Source organism: Oncorhynchus nerka, linkage group LG1 (genome assembly GCF_034236695.1).
Source record: "Oncorhynchus nerka isolate Pitt River linkage group LG1, Oner_Uvic_2.0, whole genome shotgun sequence".
NCBI classification, from domain to species: domain Eukaryota; kingdom Metazoa; phylum Chordata; class Actinopteri; order Salmoniformes; family Salmonidae; genus Oncorhynchus; species Oncorhynchus nerka.
Window position 1 is genome coordinate 43,601,109 of NC_088396.1, and position 21,361 is coordinate 43,622,469.

Here is a 21,361-nt window from a genome sequence, read left to right on the forward strand (position 1 = left end):
AGGACACAACACTGCACTCTATACTCCTCTGTAAACTGGTAATCTCAGTATACCTGTCTAAAGACCCACTGGTTGATGCTTATTTATACAACTCTCTTAGGCCTCACCCCCCCTCTATCTGAGATATCTACTGCAGCCGTCATCCTCCACATACAACACCCATTCTGCCAGTCATATTTTGTTAAAGGTCCCCAAAGCACACACATCCCTGGGTCGCTCCTCTTTTCAGTTCGCTGCAGCTAGAGACTGGAACAAGCTGCAACAAACACTCAAACTGGACAGTTTTTTCTCAATCTCTTCATTCAGACTCAATCATGGACACTCTTACTGACAGTTGTGGCTGCTTTGTGTGATGTATTGTTGTCTCTACCTTCTTGCCCTATGTGCTGTTGTCTGTGCCCAATAATGTTTGTACCATGTTCTGGTGCTACCATGTTGTTGTTGTGTTACTACCGTGCTGTGTTGTCATGTGTTGCTGCCTTGCTATGTTGTTGTCTTAGGTCTCTCTTTATATAGTGTTGTGTTGTCTCTCTTGTTGTGGTGTGTGTTTTATTTTATATTTATATATATATGTTTTAATCCCAGGCCAGTCCCTGCAGGAGGCCTTTTGCCAGTCTGTCATTGTAAATAAGAATTTGTGCTTAAATGACTTGCCTAGTTAAATAAATGTTAAATAAATATAAATAAATTCTTACTTGTGCCTCGATTTGGCAGTCTCATCCAGATCAACATGGCATTTGTTGTTCTTTATGATAGCTACATTAGCATTTCATTTTTGGGGAGTAAATACAAGCGAATATATTGATAAAAGTCACCTTGTCCTACACGGCTATCAAAACGTGACGCCAGGGTACGCCTACACGAAACCCTGCTCTTATTTGACTTGTTTCTAAAATACCTTGGGAAAAATGAATGGTGGAAAAACGATAGATAGGAACCATTTCCCCGTTTGACCCCTAGGTTTTATGGGTATTGCGACTCATACTGTGGTACTCTGTAGAATTTTAAAGAGGGGTTCGCCCCCGTCTCAGTCAGAGAGCAACTTTTTCAACAACAAAAAAAGTGTACAATAATTTACTTCTCACAGCTAGTAGGTAAGTGATTGGACAGGACTCGGGGTGCGTTTGTGAATTGCCTCAAGTATGTCAAAGTGAGTTCTCGGTCGTTAGTAAAGTCAAAGCTTTGTCAGATTATGTTCCTAAATTCAGAGCGTTTTGCTATCAAAGCGTTTAGAGCGCACGCTGGAAGCTCTGGCCGACGATTTGGGTTGATATGAGCCTTCCGACCTCACATCAGCAGTCAAGATAACTGGTTAAAGTTGGCTAACTACTCACAGACATTAATGAGAGAACACCTCACTGACCATTTACCTCGCCCTAGCAAAGCTAGTTGAGACTGTTTTCTTGAGCGTTTGTGATTAACTAAACTGCTGGTAGCAATTTTAATTACGTTTTTTGTTTTTGCCAACGTTTACTGACACCGGTCATATCATATTCAACGGGTGTTGCGCGTCGTAAATTCATCAGTTAGGTCAATGCTTTGGCAGACACGACAGTGCTCTGAAATAGAAGTAGATAGTGAATGTACGGACGCACCCGCCGATGTCACTCATTGGCTCCTCTCTGCCTTCCACCGATCTGTCAGACCGTTGCAGACGCGCTGCCTCCCCCTCGCCAAACTCTCATGTTGCCGATTCTGACTGGAAATAGAAAAATATACACATCGCTGAACAATAACTCAAAAGTTATCGCAGCCGGTAAGGACCATTTTAATAGTTTATAAATGTAACATGTTATTTTGTTATGAACACAATTTGCGCAGCTAAGTAAGCTTGCTAACTAAACGGCGTCCAATGGCGAGGAAGGCAATGTGTTGATGAAGCTTTGGCCTAACTGAAAGTAGCTAGCTAGCTAACCAGTCGCATAAAAACAAGCGACTCTTCCTGACGTGTCGTGCTGACAGAACTAGCAAACTAGCTAGTCGTCCTTTAAAAAAAAATCTACCAAAAACTGGTTACTAACATTTATATCTGAGTCTGCTGGTTGTCTTTTTTTTACAGAAGTGTCTTGTTAGCGAGTATATGCTAACGTTACCATGTGAGGCCTGCCATTACTTGCTAGCCACCAATTAGCTTCGTTCGTAACTAGTGTCAATGCACAAAGTCCGAGCTACAAGTTAGTTAGCGAGTTACGTGTAATAATATAACGTTACGCTCTATTAGTAAGACAGTCGAGGTAGTTATGTGACCTGGTCGAGTTGATAACCGGTAACTGACGTCAGTTCATATGGAACAAGTTATTGCTCTTTGAAAGTAACCTTTAACTACGTAAGTTACCGGTGATGTTGGATTTTGTAACGCGATGAAAGGTAATTTTCATGTTTGGAGAGCTTGCAGTGCTAGCCGAACTAAACCTATCTGGCTACAATATCCATGTGCAGTAGTTAGTTACATCGTTGTCACTACAGTAAGGTGACAATGACGTTTATCGTCTGTGGTGTTCCTCCAACTTTAGAAATAGAATGGAGATATTTAGGCCTACTTCTGGCTGACTCGCATGCTGAAACGTATCCCGTAACTAGCTACTGGTGGGCATTCGGAGTTTTGTACCAGCCTAGCACTAAACACCCGTTTCAAAACAATCAAGCATAGTAGTTTTTTGTATCACTATTTCATTGTAGGTGATTCACCAATGTTGGGTACTTGGTAATTCTACAATGGGAAAATAAATATGACCTAATCATACCTTGGCAGGAGAGGAGTTCATAATCACAGGCATCGATAATCATTGACCTCTTCCTAGTTTGATATTTGCATGGACATATGCCTGCAAACTTGTGATTTTATAGGATTGTTTACCAAATTTATGATGCATCGCTGAGTAATTTAAGTACTTTTGCAATTGTAGGATTTCCCCTCTTGGAACAGGATACACTACATTTCCAATGTCCACACATTAACATTAGTTGGACTATCTGCTCAATATATTTATATTTAGGCCAAATCTATGGTATTTGTCTTTTTACATTTGTTTTTGATGCCTTATAAGGCTACCATGAACAGAAGTTGCTCATAGATTGACAGCAAGACAGGTTATTTCCTGTGTCACAGGTCTACACACAATATTGTATGTGGTCTACCTTATACCCAGTTTTAATTTTTTATTAAAAGATTGTGGTGGAAATGCACATGGTGAAGGAAGAGGTGAGGTGTAATGGCCAAGATAATGGTTTCTCTATTGTGCCTCACTGACTGATATCCCACAAGATAGATAACAGTACATCCTCCAAAGCAATAAATAGTTCATCACCTGGGGGAAGATCTTCCTCTCCTCCCAGCCCTGCAACTACTGCACATTTCAAAACCACATTATTGGCTAGTTTTCTTTAGGGTTGCCCAGCGGCACCTCAATGTTAAGACACCTGTCTGCCTTTGAGTGGTTCATAATAGCTACATGTGGGGTTTGTCAGGGTAGCTACACTGACTGTCAAACTGCTGAAGGGCAATTCCACTGTAACAGTGAATGACAAAAACACATTTACTTGAACTGTGCCTATGCAAAGTTTGGTAACCGAATTACGGCACCAAAAGCACAAAACGTAATTATTTTACCATACTTTCCATCTTCCCTAGGGATGTGACAAATGTACATTCATCAACATTTAAACAGCCTTTTATCGTTTAAACTTAAAAAAAAAAAAAAGACATGAATTCAATGTGGTTCTGCATATGACCGCTAGGGGGCAATGCAGTTCAATCTGCCCCAGTCCTGGCACCTACATACTGGTCCCACTAGGTACCACAGCAACAATGTCATAAACCCTGCCTATTTCTACAAGTTCTCTTATGTGATTTAAACCAAACCTTGTCTTTAATCCTAACCACATTGCTAACCTTATGCCTAACCTTAAATTAATGAATACACAGCCAATTTTGACTTTGACTGTTGTAACCGCACTTTCCTTACTGCTATCCCCCACTCAGCAATGATGGTATTAGTGCTGTTTTATGTTCTGTTGTGTGCCTCCATGTTCTCAGTACGTACTTCATGTCCCACTTCTCATCGATGTGATGGCTCATTGCAGTGATCTGTGACAAACGTGTTCATAGACGTCCAACAATCTGTTCAAGCTACGTATGGTGTTAGAGAGCTCAGGCTTTGCACTTGCCAAGCAATCATTGTACAATTGCTTTATCGGGGCTGTCATATTTTTTTTTGGACATGGCATCTTGTAGTCTTCTGGTTTTAGATATGCTATTGACGCCGACATCCTCTACCATTGACAATTGCAGTATATCAACTGCAATCATTTTTGTAATCAGCGCTGTGACTCCCACTCTGTCCCTTATTGCACTGTTGCCACTAGCTCTATTACACCTCGCAAAGTTAGCATTTAATCACCTTCTCATTTGACTCATTAAAGTATTGTCATACAGGACTTTGCTGCTCTCACTCGGGCCATTTTTCGACCTGTTAATGACGATGATGTGCGTAGTGCTTTATATCTGTGGTAGATAATTAGAAAAATGCATATCTCTTCGTAACGTTACAGTATTGTTACATTAGGTATGTGAACTCAGTGTGGTTGGAAAAATGTTTTGTGGTTTGTGAACGCCAAAGGATTTCAGACCCCTCAAAAGAGCCCCCGAACCAAACGAGAGAGTCTGAGTTTGGTTCGCTTGAATTCCACGGTCCGGTTGCCTTTTTAGGGCAATGTAAACACAAAGCTCCCAGGTTCGCTTGTCACAGACTATTGCAACACTGTTTCCCCTACCATAAACCCTCTCACTTTGTGTGTCACAATAAAGAGAATATGATGTGCCGGTTTGCAGAAAAAAACATGGGCTGTTTTTGGTTAGGGCTATTGATTAGCGATTTTCAAGGATACACAGAAATGTCAAAATGTGTTTTTAGTTCAAATGAATTGTTTGCAATATGTGCTCTATAAGGCTAATAGATTCATCAGCTGTTTATTTGATTGTAAAGTTTGATAGGGCTGGGTGATATGGACAATATCATAACACAATATTTTTGGTAATAGTCATTGGTCTGTTAGTGGTAGATTTGTGATAGTTTTTCTTCACATTGCAGTTATCTTTTTGGTTTGGGATCGTTAATGTTGAGGGATTTATTTCTATGTTTAAATGTTCACACCCTAATTTGCACTGTTCTTGAAGTAAATGTGTTTTGTAATAATGTCTGTGGAAATTGTTAAAAGTAGTCCTTGTGAATAGTTATGTGGCTTGTTTAACTTTGCAATTATTGGTTTTTGTTTTACATACATTTGAAAGTGAACAATCTGACTGTCACTGTTATAATGTTGAATTGCCCTGAACTGGTTCTGCCTGTGTCTGAGGGTTAGGACATACACTAATGCATCAGGACACCCATTTACTTAAGGACATTAAGCCAATTTGCAAGATACTCCGCTGAGACAAGGCGTTCAAACAAGTGCTATCGTCGGTCGGTCGGTCCTCTGGTTGCAACTGAAGTGACTTCCCAGCACTGAGCAGCCGCTGCTGTGTGCCATGAGGTCCAGACTTTGCCTTGCCTTAGCTCCTAGAGAGACACGATTATCTGTCAGGGTAAAAAAAAAAAAAAACGCTGAATAAAGAACCACCCGTCTAGTATCATGCCTTGGTCTCATCTTTCGTTTCTCTCTCCAGATAGGCTACGTCCCCAACTGTAATGTTCTCAAGTCCAGGTTTGTCAGACTGTCTAATCACATTACAGCTAATCTCAGCCTCAGTATTGTTTGGCAATGGTCTCTTCCCCCTGGTCTGTATCTCTCTGGAAGATATTAATGGAGCTGATGTGATGCATGGGTTGCTCGCTTCCCAAATGGCTCCCTATTAAGTGCATTAGATTTGACAAGACCCCTATGGTGCCTGGTCAAAAGTAGTGCACTACATAGGGAATAGAGTGCCATAGGGAATAGGGCCATATATATGGGCTCCCGGGGAAGGAGAAACAGAAACAAATGTCAGTCTTCATTAGGCCCAGGAAGCTCTCACCTGAGTAACTGCTGGGCTTTGCACGGCTCGCGTTTGCAAACACAGCAATAATGTATCGTTGCCCCACTTTAAAATACACACACACACACACAATGTTTAGTAGGGCTGCGACAATACCAGTGTATATACCATATTCTCTTCCATGGCAAAAATGAAATCAAGAAGCAGACAACTCTTAGGTCTTTTTAAAAACCTGCTGTATGTAAAATACTTTGTTATAGCTTGGAAAATAAATACATGTGACTGGATGAAAACATGTTTTTTTTTCTGACATTAGAGCTGTTTTCGTATAGAAGTTAAATCTGTTTTGTTTCCTTGCCATGGTACTAGCGAGTATTGCGACACTATTGCCCCGGCCCTAATGTTTACTGTATCCTGATTTTTTTTATTTTTTTTTTTTTTTTAATACAGCCTGCATTTTTATTGACCACATTGTGAATGACTAATCTAGCTACATGTTTTCATATTTCATGTAGCTAGCTAACTAGCTAGCTAACATATTCATGCTTCACCTATTCCTCTCTGATAAGATACCGTTGGACAAACATGCTTATCGAGGCCTATACCAGCACCGGTACCAGGCAGTATTAATCAAATCAAATTATATAGCCCTTCGTACATCAGCTGATATCTCAAAGTGCTGTACAGAAACCCAGCTATGCCGATAACGATTATTGGAGGACAAAAAAAGACAATACCGATTTAAATCTGCCTGTTTTTTTCTTTTGTCTTTTTTTTCTTTTAAACATTTATTTGTAATAATGACAATTACAACAATACTGAATGAACACTTAACTTAATATAATACATCAATAAAATCAATTTAGCCTCAAATAAATAATGAAACATGTTCAATTTGGTTTAAATAATGCAAAAACAAAGTGTTGGAGAAGAAAGTAAAAGTGCAATATGTGCCATGTAAGAAAGCTAACGTTTCAGTTCCTTGCTCAGAACATGAGAACATATGAAAGCTGGTGGCTCCTTTTAACATGAGTCTTCAATATTCCCAGGTCAGAAGTTTTAGGTTGTAGTTATTATAGTAACATTTCTCTCTATACCATTTTGTATTTCATATACCTTTGACTATTTGATGTTCTTATAGGCACTTTAGTATTGCCAGTGTAACAGTATAGCTTCCGTCCCTCTCCTCGCCCCTACCTGGGCTCGAACCAGGAACACATCAACAACAGCCACCCTCGAAGCAGCCTAACCCATGCAGAGCAAGGGGAATAACTACTCCAAGTCTCAGAGCGAGTGACGTTTGAAACGCTATTAGCGCGCACCCCACTAACTAGCTATTTCGCATCGGTTACACCAGCCTAATCTCGGGAGTTGATGGGCTTGAAGTCATAAACAGTGCAATGCTTGAAGCACAGCAAAGAGCTGCTGGCAAAACGCACGAAAGTGCTGTTTGAATGAATGCGTACGAGCCTGCTGCTGCCTACCGTCGCTCAGACTCCTCTATCAAATTATAGACTTAATTATAACATAACACACAGAAATACGAGCCTTAGGTCATTAATATGGTCGAATCCAGAAACTATCATCTCGAAAACAAGATGTTTATTATTTCAGTGAAATACGGAACCGTTCCGTATTTTATTTAACAGGTGGCATCCATCAGTCTAAATATTCCTGTTACATTGCACAACCTTCAATGTTATGTCATAATTATGTAAAATTCTGGCAAATTAGTTTACAACAAGCCAGGCGGCCCAAACTGTTGCATATACCCTGACTCTGCATGCAATGAATGCAAGAGAAGTGACACAATTTTGCCTGGTTAATATTGCCTGCTAATCTGGATTTATTTTAGCTAAATATACAGGTTTAAAAAATATATACTTGTGTATTGATTTTAAGAAAGTCATGGATGTTTATGGTTAGGTACACATTGGAGCAAGGACGGTCCTTTTTCGCGAATACGCACCGCATTGATTATATGCAACGCAGGACACGCTAGATAACTACACATGGTTGATGATATTACTATTTTAACTAGTGATTGTGATTGATTGTTTTTTATAAGATAAGTTTAATGCTAGCTAGCAACTTACCTTGGCTTACTGCATTCGCGTAACAGGCAGGCTCCTCGTGGAGTGCAATGAGAAGCAGGTGGTTAGAGCGTTGGACTAGTTAACCGTAAGTTTGCAAGATTGAATCCCTGCGCTGACAAGGTAAAAATCTGTCGTTCTGCCCCTGAACAAGGCAGTTAACCCACCTTTCCTAGCCCGTCATTGAAAATAAGAATGTGTTCTTAACTGACTTGCCTAGTTAAATAAAGGTGTAACATTTTTTTTTACAAATAGGTGTCCAAAAATACAGGTTATAACTCGGCCCTAATTAATCGGCCATTCTGATTAATCGGTCGACCTCTACCCTAAACCTGTTTTGAAATGCGTGAATAAGTGGTATTACTGGAACAGCGAGGCCAACAGGTTTTGTGGGGATGAATGGATTAAAAATATATATATATATAATTCTGAGACACATGCGGTATGCTGCTAGTCAATAGTTATGTGCTTGGTGGCTGCCCTTTGGGTCCATTTGATGCTGTCTGTCAGTCACAAGGGTGCTGCTGGTCTATTAGAATTCATCGTGATGAGAATGGTGACAGGGGTCCAGGTTCTAGAAATATGACCACTCCTTTGTGAAGACTGTAGGACAGGGAGGAGGGACTGATGAATAGGGGGCTTTCTAACCTTTGAGCTCTAGCCTATCATCATTGTGTGACTGACTGGCTAATGGATTCATATTTGGTCATTTGTGGTCATTCATTAATCATCCAAAGGGAGTAAGTAGTTTATTCATTTGTGTCCCTTCGCGTTATTGATATGGTTTATGGAAAAGGTACGGCTCTGTTGGCATGCTCCTGCTCAGCCCAGTCCAAGCTCTGGTGTGCCAGGGCAGAGAAATGGTAGAAACAACTTCCCCCTTAAAGCTAGGACAGCAGAGTCCCTGCCCATCTTCCAAAAACATCTGAACCCCCCCACTTAACCAGCACTGGCACTTGACCCCCACCCAATCCCCCTCTTCTAGCTCTCATTCTGATGGCTACATTATTACTTTCTATGCCTGTGATATGTGGTTGTCCCGCCTAGCTATCTTAAGATGAATCTGCTAATTGTAAGTTGCTCTGGATAAGAGCTTCTTCTAAATGACTGAAATATAAATGTAAATTTGTTTGGCATTGCTTCTCTTCCTAGTTGTTCGATCCTAGGGGAACTGGTACATTGCAGAGAGCTGAGGGATATCTTTTAGATAAATCGCCTTTCAACATTCACATTTTAAGTCTGTTTTGGAACAAATCTGATTGACGGAAAACATGCAATGAATGACGTGTGTGCCACAAGAAAAGAGAACAACAAATGTATTAATTCCATAACAAATATGAATGGGGCAAATAAAATCTGATCTCTCCTCCACAGGCAGGGCTTGACATTAACTTTTTTGTCCAAAAGCTCAACTAAAAAAACTGCACACCCAAGTATCTCTCCTGGAGGATAGTTGGCCACTCTGCAACATTACAATTACAACTAAATACTTCTGATGTCTTTGTAAAATAACTCCCCCTTTCAATGAACCAGGGATCAATTGGCTAAGGTGGGCGAGGTAGATAACTATGATGTTTGTCTATTTCTAAGGTATCGGAAGTGTTCAGAGGAAATCTTGACCGCATAGGAGTTACTTATCAATTAGGCTGTTCTAATAATATATTTTTTTGACTTTGTCAGTATTACATGGCCAATTTTGAATAGAGGAAAATCCTAGCCAATGCTTGAGAATGCAACATTGGTTTCATCAACTGCGCTGCCCCATGGGTAGCCCGGTCACTGCTGGCTCCGACAGAGCCTGGACTCGAACCAGGATCTCTAGTGACAGAGCCTTAGACCACTGCCACTCGGGAGGTCCATTGCTGACAATTTTTTGTTGTTGTTGATCTCTATCTACTCTATCACTCTTGCTTGCTCCTCTCTCTTCCTCTATTTTTGCTGTGGAATTGTGAACGGCAGAATCCTGATTCCTCAACACCTTGTTTAAAAGTTAAAGCCACATATCCCTGTTTTACCTTCACCCTTTTCATGTGGCTTCCATCAGAACTTTGGGACAACAATGTGAAATACCTGACACAAGATTTGTTGGAGTTTTTCCTTTTGAGGCAGGCAGACAGCAGTTTTATCTATTCGCCTATACAGTGGCCCAAGTGCTGGCTTTAAAACCATTACACCCTCACCCCCATCAGTCTTTTACGTTGTATGAATGCGCTCTGAATCCTTGAGTCATCCATCATCAGAAAAGGGTCACGGAGCCAATTAAATTGACACAATATTAAGGAATAACCTAGGATGGCTGGCTGGGGGTTTATATCATTCTCCACAGAATGAGTGCATCTCTTGGACAGTGTTGGGTATTTCTATTACATTCAGTTCCCTGAAAGAGAGTACAACCGATAACATAAAAGAACTGAGTGTTCATGGTTGCCGTCTGGTCTGTCCTTCGCCTGGGCTTCAATGATACCTTTCCCTCCAATGTTCCCTCCCTCCCTGCAGTCTGCCATCCAGGTGGGGGGTCCACCAGCACCAGGCTCTGTCAAATCAAGGTAGAGGTCGACCATTAGGATGAGGGTTGACCTAATTAGAATATATGCCTGGCGAAACCCTGCTCTCTCCCAGGCCCCCCACAGATATTTTCTGCTGAAGCCCCTACTCCTGCATATTTTTCACACCAATAGAGAGGGGGAGAGCGGGGTGGGGGGCAGACAGAGCTGCAATTGTGCAGAACGCTCACCCTGTCATCTGTGCTCCTGTGCAGCGCAGAGCCACTGTTGCAGGTTGGGGTTCACAGCTGACGAGCTCCCCTCTAATTGCTACCGATCTCTCCCATGTGCTTCTAATTAGTTTCTTCTCCCCTAGCAATTTTTCTCGTAGAGAATTGCAGATTGCCGATAGAGGGAGAGCGAGGGAAACGCTGTCTCTCTGGTCCCTATAGGGGTTTAATATCACTCTACAAACACTGTTGCCCTTTCCCTGTAGTGGATACTAAGCTGCTCTGCATATACCTGTGCAATAGAAAAGGTCAATCACTTGGGAGGGGGTTGCACGGAGACTCGCCTTAAACAACTGAAGAGGAGGCTGATGATACTCTGCTCCACATGGTGGGGCGTGTGTGGGAAGATGCCAGTCTGGGTGTGTGCTGCATCGTACGCCTGCCTGTCGCTCTGGGAATCAATAAATGTGAGCAGTGACCTGTCACTTCCAGCATTACTATGCCGTGTTTGTTTATGAAGTCTGGGCTGGGGAAACTGTCTGGAGTCGCATATTCATTTTGTTTCTCCGGCTTTGGGGAAGAAAAAACACCAACGATGTAATGTTATCGGTTGCTAAGAAACACGGTGTCCTATAAAAAGCCCGGGGGGGGCAGTGATCTTCAGATCAATAGATATAGTGTACCGGGGGTCGTCATTTGAGGTTCACGGTGGTTTGCCATCGGAAACCACCACAGATATATGTTCTGCAAACACAATTTTCATTGCATTAAAACAATCTACAACTTCGCCGTTGTTGATTGGGCTGAAAATTGCCATAGACCTCATAATACGAAACTTAGGTGCAAATACGATATTGTGTTGGGACTCTATACTGAAAAAAATATGAACTCAACATGTAAATTGTAAGTCCCATGTTTCATTAGCTGAAATATAAGATCCCAGAAATGTTCCATATACACAAAAAAACGTATTTCTCTCATTTTGTGCACACATTTGTTGACATCCCTGTTAGTGAGCGTTTCTCTGCCAAGATAATCCTTCCACCTGACAGGTGTGACATATCAAGAAGCTGATTAAACGGCATGATCATTACACAGGTGTATCTTGTGCGGGGGACAATGAAAGGCCACTCTAAAATGTGCAGTTTTGTCATACAACACAATGCCACAGATGTCTCAAGCTTTGAGGGAAATTGCAATTGACATGCTGACTGCAGGAATGTCCACCAGAGCTGTTGCCAGAATTTAATGTTAATTTCTCTATCATAAGCTGCCTCCAGTGTCGTTTTTAAAGAATTTGGCAGTACTTCCAACCGGCCTCACAACTGCTGACTACGTGTAACCAAGCCAGCCCAGGACCTCCACATCCGGCTTCTTCACCTGCGGGATCGTCTGAGACCAGCCACCCAGACAGCTGATTAAACTGTGGGTTTGCACAAAAAAATAATTTCTGCTGTCAGAAACCGTCTCAGGGAAGCTCATCTGCGTGCTCGTCGTCCTCACCAGGGTCTTGACCTGATGGCAGTTCGGCGTCGTAACCGACATCAGTGGGCAAATGCTCAACTTCGATGACCACTGGCACGCTGGAGAAGTGTGCTCTTCACTGTTTCAACTGTACCGTGCAAATGGCGTGTATGGCATCGTATCGGCAAGCGGTTTGCTGATGTCATTGTTGCGAACCAAGTGCTCCATGGTGGCAGTGAGGTTATAGCATAAGCTATGAACAACGAACACAATTGCATGTTATTGATGGCAATTTGAATGCACAGATACTGTGATGAGATCCCGAGGCCCGTTGTCGTGCCATTCATCCGCTGCCATCACCTCGTGTTTCAGCATTATGAATGGCCCCATGTCTCAAGGATCTGTACACAGTTCTTTCATGGCTTGCATATTCACCAGCCATGTCACCCATTTGAGCATGTTTGGGTTGATCTGCATCGACAGTGTAGGACTACGGGTTCCAGGTTCCTAGGTGTTCCATGGATTGGGACCACATGCCACAATCAACAGCCTTATCAACTCTATGCGAAGGAGATGTGTCGAGATGCAAGAAGCAAATGGTGGTCACTAGATACTGACTTGTTTCCTATCCTTTAAAAAAAAAAAAAATGTTTAGTTCTCTGTCCAACAGTTTCCCAGTTGTGAAATCCATAGATTAAGGCCTAAGACATTTAATTCAATTGATTGATTTCCTTATAAGGAACTGTAAAATCTTTGAAATTGTTGCGTTTTATATTGTTCAGTGTATGTATTGTGGTTCGATATTGCGATTTGATATAACAAATATATTGTTCACTGTATGTCTGCTGCAGGGGGACATGATAAAGCCATGAGAGAATGAGTTTGAGGTAAAACATGTTGGCTCACCATTTTAAAGTGTTTTTAAAAAATATTGAGAACTAGCTATAGGGGGATAAATATCTGAGTTCTGGCGCAGGTACAGCCGACTGGCGCTAGCTAACGTCAACCCCCCCACTTGTCCTTCCATCTTAGTGACATATGCCGAACCCAGAGTCTGTGCAGCCCCGTTTCCTGCCTCTGCTCTAATGAGGATGGAACACGTTCCCCAACACAGAGGGAAAGGAGAGAAAGAGAAGGCTCTCCCTACACCCCAAGGGACCTCATTAGGACTTTTTTTTTTGCCTTCCTAGAATGTGCATGAATCAGTATGTCCTTGGGGAAAAATGTAAATAAATGCATTTGTCACCTCTCTCTCTCTCTCTCTCTCATTTTTCCTCCCTCTTTCCTGAGAGCAAATTGCAATTCGAGTCTTAATTAGTAATCGCTGCCATTACGCTTTTTTTATTATGCAAATGATTTGGTCGAGCGCTTTGGAAGTGTTGTCTCACAAGCCCTGTGCCAGGTGTTTCCAAGCTGAATGCCGGGGACTTTGTTTTTGCATGTGAAAGAACAAAAAAAGACAACAGCAGAGTGAAATCGTAGGACAAGCTATAATTATTTGACAGATTTTTCTCTTTTCCCAGCTATAGTGCTGGAATGACATGAGTGACGGTGCCACTTTGATATCCTTTGTTACAGCTTTGTGTGTGTGGGGGGGGGGGGGGTTACAGAATGTGGTGGTTTTGTGGGGGTTTGGAGAATGTGGTGGCTGTTGAGTGTGAATTGGGACTGACTGCCACTTATTCAGGATCTCACACTTTTTTTTCTCTCTCTTTTTTTTCTGGGAAACCGTATTTGCCAAATGTGAATTGATACTCAGAAATCCAGAGTGTGTGCCTGACAACCGTGGCGCTGAAAAGCCTGCCTGTGTTTTTAGTCGATAAGTTGTCCCTTCAGATTCTGTGGTCAAGGCTTCTTTTTATAGGAAGATTAGGGCACCCTGTCTGTCCCCTTCTGCAGTTCCTGGCCTCCTTTTCATGAACACCTAAATCTCTACATCTGAGAGAGGTTTGAGGCAAACAAAACTGAACCATGCATGAGAGCACCAGCTCTCTGGATGACTGATCTCACACACGTCAGCTATGGAGAGCGAGACCTTTTTAAATAGGTTAACATTCACATGGTCAGATGGATAACCAGGACTTGTACTCAGACCGTGCGCTGACTAGGGGTGTGAATGTTAACATTTAAAAGAAATTGAATCATTAACATTAAGAAAAAATCCCTAACCTGATATTTTTGTCTCCACAAAATAAAATCTGTGCAATTACCACAACTACCACTAACAGGTCCCGATCATCATAAAGGGATTACATTTTTATTTATTTTTTACAAATAGGCCTACCTAACGCAACAATGATCTAATGTTAGTAAGAGGGGATATTAATCATTCAAATGATTTGCCACGGATATAAAGCGCTCAGCAAGTCATTGTCGTTAAGTTGGGGAAAAAATATTGGTTACAGAAATTATTGCAGTTGATATGCAGCCTTTGTCAATGGCCTACTTGAGTTGAGGTAATTTGCTAAATTAAGTTTAGCAAGCGCCGTTTTGAGCCATGACTCGCACTGCTGAAACGGATGCTCTTTCTCGTCAATAGCGCTGTTTATTGCCATTTCAACAGGGTGTTATTCCCTTTACAACTGGAGTTAAGACCAACAGTAAACGGCATTAGAAAGCAACAATCTTCCATTCTGGATCTTGCCTTGGTATGGAGGGGGTTGTAACCTCATTTTAAATGGCACACTGTAGCAGTTAGAAAAAAAGATGACTTCTTTATTATTCCATAACTGCAGCTTGTAATAGGAACACATTTCCCTACTTTAATCAACCAGTCCATTTTGAATTCGTTAAGGTTTTTGTGATTTAGTTATGTTTTATAGGCAATCATGTCTTTAGGCCTAATGGGAGTTTGTGTGTGTGTGTGTGTGGGGGGGGGGGGGGCTGTGAGCTTGGGTGCGCAGCGTGTGTGTGGGGTGCGGTTGCATCGAAATTGAGTGAGCCACAACAAAGGGAAAAGAGAATGTAGGGAGAACTGTGATCATTTGGCTAGGTACATTTTTGTTGTGAGTCGCTAATGCACATAACAATTGAAAGAAACATGAGTCAACGTGAATTAGCGGTTGTCTTCTGGACATAATGTCACCTGCCTCAAGTGGATTTCAGGTGCCGGCTGCTGTAGGACTGAGGTAGAACTTCATTGCCCCCTAGCGGCCATAGCATGCAAAAGGATTTGATGTGGAATTTTATAACATTTTGTTATCGTTTTAACAGAAAACCAATAAAAAACGGTAGGTTAAACATTAAGAACATTTTTCACATCACTAGCTCTGACCATGGCAAGTGTCTACACTGATATTTTCAACCTCTCCCTTACCCAGTTTGTAATACCTTCATGTTTCAAGCATACCACCATAGACCCTGTGCCCAAGAACGCCAAGGTAACCTGTCGAAATGACTATTGCCCCATGGCACTCACATCTGTAGCCATTTCAATGCTTAGATTTTTTTTTTTAAGGTTGGTCATGGCTCATATCAACTTCATCCCATCCCAGACACCATGGACCCACTCCAATTCGCATACCCCCCCAACAGATCCACAGATGACGCAATCTTTATTGCACTCCACTCTGCCCTTTCCCACCTGGACAAGAGAAGCACCTATGTGAGAATGCTGTTAATTTATTATAGCTCAGTGTTCAACACCATAGTGTCGTCCAAGCTCATCACTATGCTAAGGACCCTGGGACTAAACAGCTCCCTCTACAAATGGATGCTGGACTCCCTAATGGACTGTCCCCTGGTGGTGAGGTTAAGCAACAACCCATCCGCCACGCTGACCCTCAACTTGAGGGCCCCTCAGGGGTGCGTGCTTAGTCCCCTCTTGTACTCCCTGTTCACCCACGACTGCATGGCTGCCACAACTCCCAACACTAAGTTCACTGACGATACGACAGCGGTTGGCCTCATCACTGACGACGATGAGACTGCCTATAGGCAGGAGGTCAGTGACCTAGCAGTGTGGTGCCAGGACAACAACCTTTTCCTCAACGTCTGCAAGACAAAGGAGCTGATCGTGGACTACAGGAAACTGAGGGCCCCAATCCTCATCGACGGGGCTGTAGTGGAGCGGGTTGAGAGCATCAAGTTCCTCGTTGTCCACATCACTAAGGAATTAGAATGGTCCACACTAGGTTTGGTTGGTAAACCGTATACTGGGGTGTTTGGAAATGGCAACTGGATGGTCGTCTGAATTTTTTTTCTCCAATTTGTAGCTACTTTCTAAGTAAATGCCTGCAGTTAACTTGTGCAGTATGTTAGGAGATAAAATGGATCACGTTCTTCATTTAACCGGTCACATTATTTTGCATGATGAAGCTGAGCCAGTCGAGTGTTTGTTTGTAAATGGCACAACGGGCGAAAGCATGAGCAGGCGAGTCCAGCTGTGTATTGACAGGGGTCGTGTTTTTTTAATATATATATATATATTTTTGCCTCAATAGAGTGATCAAGGACACGCAACTATGGTTTTCCTTCACAGAAAATTGCAACGCTATTTGGCTGTTAGCCACACAAGTAAACAAGTTTACAATGAAAAGGCACAGCTTTTTTTTTTTTTGCAAAAATGATGCATGGCCATCATAGTTGTTTATTATAGAAAGAATTTAGCTGGCTACATGTCCTTATGTTTTGCTTAAAGTTCATCTTGAATTTTACAGGAGAAAATAGGCTTACCACACCAAGAAAAAATAACAGGCGAAAAAGCTACACCAGTCAGAGCTTTGTCTGCTGATAAATACCAATTTGTGAATTCTCATCCTATAGTGAAGTGCATCTGAAGCACAAAATTAGTCTGATGCAGAAATTACAATAAGAAGCTTTTTAGCTCTGCATTTAGAAAACGCAGCAAGATATATCTTTTCCTGAAAAATAATTCTGCATTAATGCAACCCCTAAGTTTAACTTGCTAGTTATCCAAGTAACTTACTGAATAAGGTGACAGGGCATCATATTGTGTAAACTTTCTGCCGTGTTTGAGAAGTCAAAGCCCTTTGGTTGAGTTATTTGTGCAGCTGCCACGATCTTTTGATTTCCTTGCCTCTTTTTCTCCTCTGCGTTTTCATTCTGAGCAGAGCAGGCAGGCCCGTTGCCTTTGACTCCAGACAGACCGTGTACACAGACAAGTATGCGTCAACTTTGTTTATTTGAGCTCGTTAGCATATTTAGATAGCAGCCTCCATGGACATTTGCTATTACATGTGCAAATTTGGTTAGCATTCTGGTAGGTAACTGATGCACAATAGTCCTTTTAGTTTTTTTGCGCCCCCTTGTGTACTAAGCCGGTAATACCATAAATCCTGGAACGAGAGAACTGTATGACTGAAAATTTGGAACCCCCCCCAACCCTGGTCCATACAACCCAACACAGTCTTGAAGAAAGCACGACAATGCTTCTTTCCAGTCAGGACGCTGAAATGATTCGGCATGGGCACTCAAATCTTCAAAGTTCTACAGCTGCACCATTGAGATCATCTCGACTGGGTGTATCACCGCCTGATATGGCAACTGCTTACAGAGGGTAGGGCCCAGGGGCGGAGCGAGCTCCCTGCCATCCAGGACCTCTATACCAGGCGGAGTCGGAAGGAAGGCCAAAAGTTTAAGACTGTTGACTCTGTTACTACACTGCAAGCTGTGCCGATGCACCAAGCCTGGAACTAACAGGACCCTGAACAGTTTCTACCCCCAAGCTATAAGACTGCCAAATAGTTAGTCCGGGTAGTTAACCATCTGCATTGACCCCTTTTGCACTAACTCTTTTGACTCCTCACATATGCTGCTGCTACTATTTATCTATCCTGTTGACTAGTGTCTTTATCCCTACCTATATGTACATGTCTACCTCAATTACCTCGTACCCTTTCACATCAACTCTGTACTAGTACCCCGTGTATATAGCCAAGTTATCATTACTGATTTGTGTATTTATTCCATATTATTTTCTAATTCTTTCCCTCTGTGTTGTTCGGAAGGGCCTGTAAGCATTTCACTCTTAGTCTACACCTGTTTACGGAGCATATGACAAAAATAATTTAATTTGATTGCGTGGGCAGAATAAACCTGAAAACTGCCTATAAAATTACAGAAGGCATGCAGGAATATAGTTTGCTGGTAGTCTCAGTCCTCATTAAATGTTTTTGGATGGAGTCAAATGATAAACTGTTTTGATTTCACAGCTTTGTATTGAGAATTATACCATCTGTTAATGGCTCAATCTCAAAATCTCTGAAAGGAGACCGAGGGAATAGTGGGTGTGACAACATGGTTAGATCTGCCGCTCCATTTCTCTCTTTCCCAAGCTGAGCCAGCGCATTTGGCCCTGCCAAGGCACTTAGTGTATTTATTGCTTAGAAGAACCTACCCATTTCCAGAACTCATACTTTTTAATATGGCTTGATGTTGAAGACCCCCCCCCCCCTGTGTGATTTAGATTTTAATCCAGTCTCTGCAATGGGATCCTTCCGTTGTTTTTGATTGGAATTTTCACTGTTATGGTATACAGAATAATGGCCAGCATCTCTGTGGGACGCAATGTAATCTAGCAGATCTAATAGATTTAATGCAGTTTTAACCAATCAGCATTCAGGATTAGACCCACCAGTTGTTTAAAACCCTGCCGTTGGCATCTGACTCTTGTCTGACTGGGGAAAGGCATGCTCCTTTTAGCTTTGTAAATCACTGCAGAGCAATGCAAGCTATTTTGCCTTGGAACGGCCGTCAAAGAAGGAACGCAACTCAATAACCCTTTGACGTGTTTGATGCTTCAAGTTGTTGTTCGAGGTCCAATCATTTAATTGTGCCTGACATCTGATAATATTATTTTGTTTTCCACTGGGTCAAAACACCCAGCTGATCTTGGGGAATAGCGTTGACAGGTCTGTTGCAGAAAGCGTCGTGATTGGCCATTATCAGCGACCCAGTGTCAAAAACAACTCACATTTTCCCAGCCAGTTAGTTCCATGTGATTGTAGAATGTTGATGAACCACTGTTTTGAGGGGGTGTAGTGTCCATTGTTCATTATTTTGAGGGACAGTGTAATGTTGCGATCGACTCTTCGAGCCTCAGGAATGTCTGGAATTAGCAGTGCAGTGACACTACTTTTTTATGATTCGTGGTCGGTTTATAGGGTTATAATTTTCCAACAGAGTTGCCGTGACATATGTTAGTTCTAATTTAATAACTGAGAGGGGGATCATTTTCTTTGGGGACTGACGCAGTCCAGGGCAATTAGATGGCGGGTTGGGATTATGGCATTTGTCTTCTCCATTTACTGTCACCATCAGCATGATGCATTGTTGATTTCTCTCTCCAGGGCTGTCTGAAAATGGTTACTAGCCGCCCGGCATCAAATCCTTGATTTCTCAATCCTGGTTTCCCTCCCACAAGGAGGTTTGAGAGGAATTGAGAAAACAAGAACGTTGAAAGCAAAGATTTGACTTCTAGTAACGTTGTCAGACACATCCCAAGTGAAGGCCGTATTTGGCTCATATGTTCCTCCTGTTAAATTGAAAGCAGGATGTGTTGCTCTACTAGCGTTAGTGACGCGTGGTTTGGGTGCTCCTTGTAAATGCTGCGTCTCCACTACCACGCTTGGGAGTTTGAACTAAGTCAGTGCTAATCTGAATCCATTTCCTCCCCAGCTTGCTTTGCAATGCATAAAATTAATTAGTATGAGGTGAATATTCCCCAGTTACGACGGCAACACCAAAAGCCTTATTCGCCAGGGGTGTGTAGTAGTGCACCGGGTGGGTTTAATCTTCCAGAGGTATTTTGATGACAGATCTAGTCAGGTGTGGAATGCTGAGAAAGGGGGCACCAGCACCTTTCTGCCTAGTTGTTTACTTCACCAACACAACATGGTGTGTGTGTGTGTGTTGTATTTCTCCCCACCAGACCTATCACTCAGCCCCACCTCCCATCACCTCTTGTCACACCTCCACATACACATGCAGAGGTGACAGTGTGACTTTGCACCTCAACGGTGTGATGCTCTACGACCAATTCAATGAGTGAGACATTATGTCATTATTTCTCTCAGAATTTAGGTTTGTCCATACAGGTTTCAGGCATTATGGAGTAAAGTGTAATGATATATACAGTAAGCGCTGCCTCTTAACTTTCAGAATGATCGTTTTAAACCATAGCCAAATACTTTTATTTCCTGCAGCATAGGGAAGGTTTGTGATCTTGCAATTGAAGTCGTTTAAGGAGCTATCATCAAATATTAATATCACCAGGGAAGCCCAGGGATAGGTTTTAATCTAAGACTCGAGCATGCCAGGGCTAATTCAACAATACGGTTTCAGGGGAAAGGCTTGCAAAAACAAACGCCTGGTTATATATTTTTTTCCATCTCTTCCCGTCTTTCCGTCTCTTTCTCCTTCCCTCTCTCCCTACAATCATCTGGTTATTACTGAGGCATTCAAAGCCCGTGTTATTGCCAAACACCATCTCTTTGTGCTCAACTCCCCATGTCGTTGCAAAATAATGTAAACAAATGTAATGAACACACTGACTCCTGATGGTTTCTTGTCAGGGATCTGTTTATAGATTATTGAGGGAGGATGGAGGAAGGACTCATTAATTCCATGTTTAAAACTGTAGAATTCTCAAGGTGTGAGAATCATATTTGTTTACAGCAGAGGCAGGGTGCCGCATACGTCTGCTGTAATTGTCGGATGTTATTATTATTATATATTTTTTTTAGGTGTCTGTGCGTTTGCTCGAGGGGCTTGTGAGGACCCCATAAAGATCAATGGCAGAGGGAGAAAGGATTTAGCTTTCTGTTTCATGTTCCCTATCCCTGAGAGAAATGCTGTTTATTTTAGTACCACCCAGATTTTAATGAGCTGTTTAGGAAGGAGAAGCTATTGTTGGGTTGTTTGTCTCACTCTAAGAAGCCTGTTTGTGGAGTACAGTAGTAAGATTATGACATTGTTGGTTTTCATACCATGAAATGTTCTATGAGGAATGGTGTGCATAAGCAGTGCACAGACCTTTTCTTGATTGCATATTCCGATCACTGAGCATCTGTATCTTGTCCTATAGAGTTGATTAGGCCAAGCAGTCCTTGATGAATGATGAATAATCAACTCTTTTTGTGTTTATTGATTTATTTT

The 21,361-nt window shown here is 42.1% G+C and overlaps 1 protein-coding gene across 1 annotated transcript in view; it reads left to right on the forward strand.

The window, feature by feature from the left end:
- Window positions 1–1,417: 1,417 nt before the first annotated feature.
- The window catches only part of LOC115130592 (R3H domain-containing protein 1-like), a 59,857-nt gene continuing 39,913 nt past the window's right edge, over window positions 1,418–21,361 (forward strand). The window contains 1 exon segment of the mRNA XM_065019058.1: window positions 1,418–1,756. The gene's annotated coding sequence lies outside the window, so the exon portion shown is untranslated.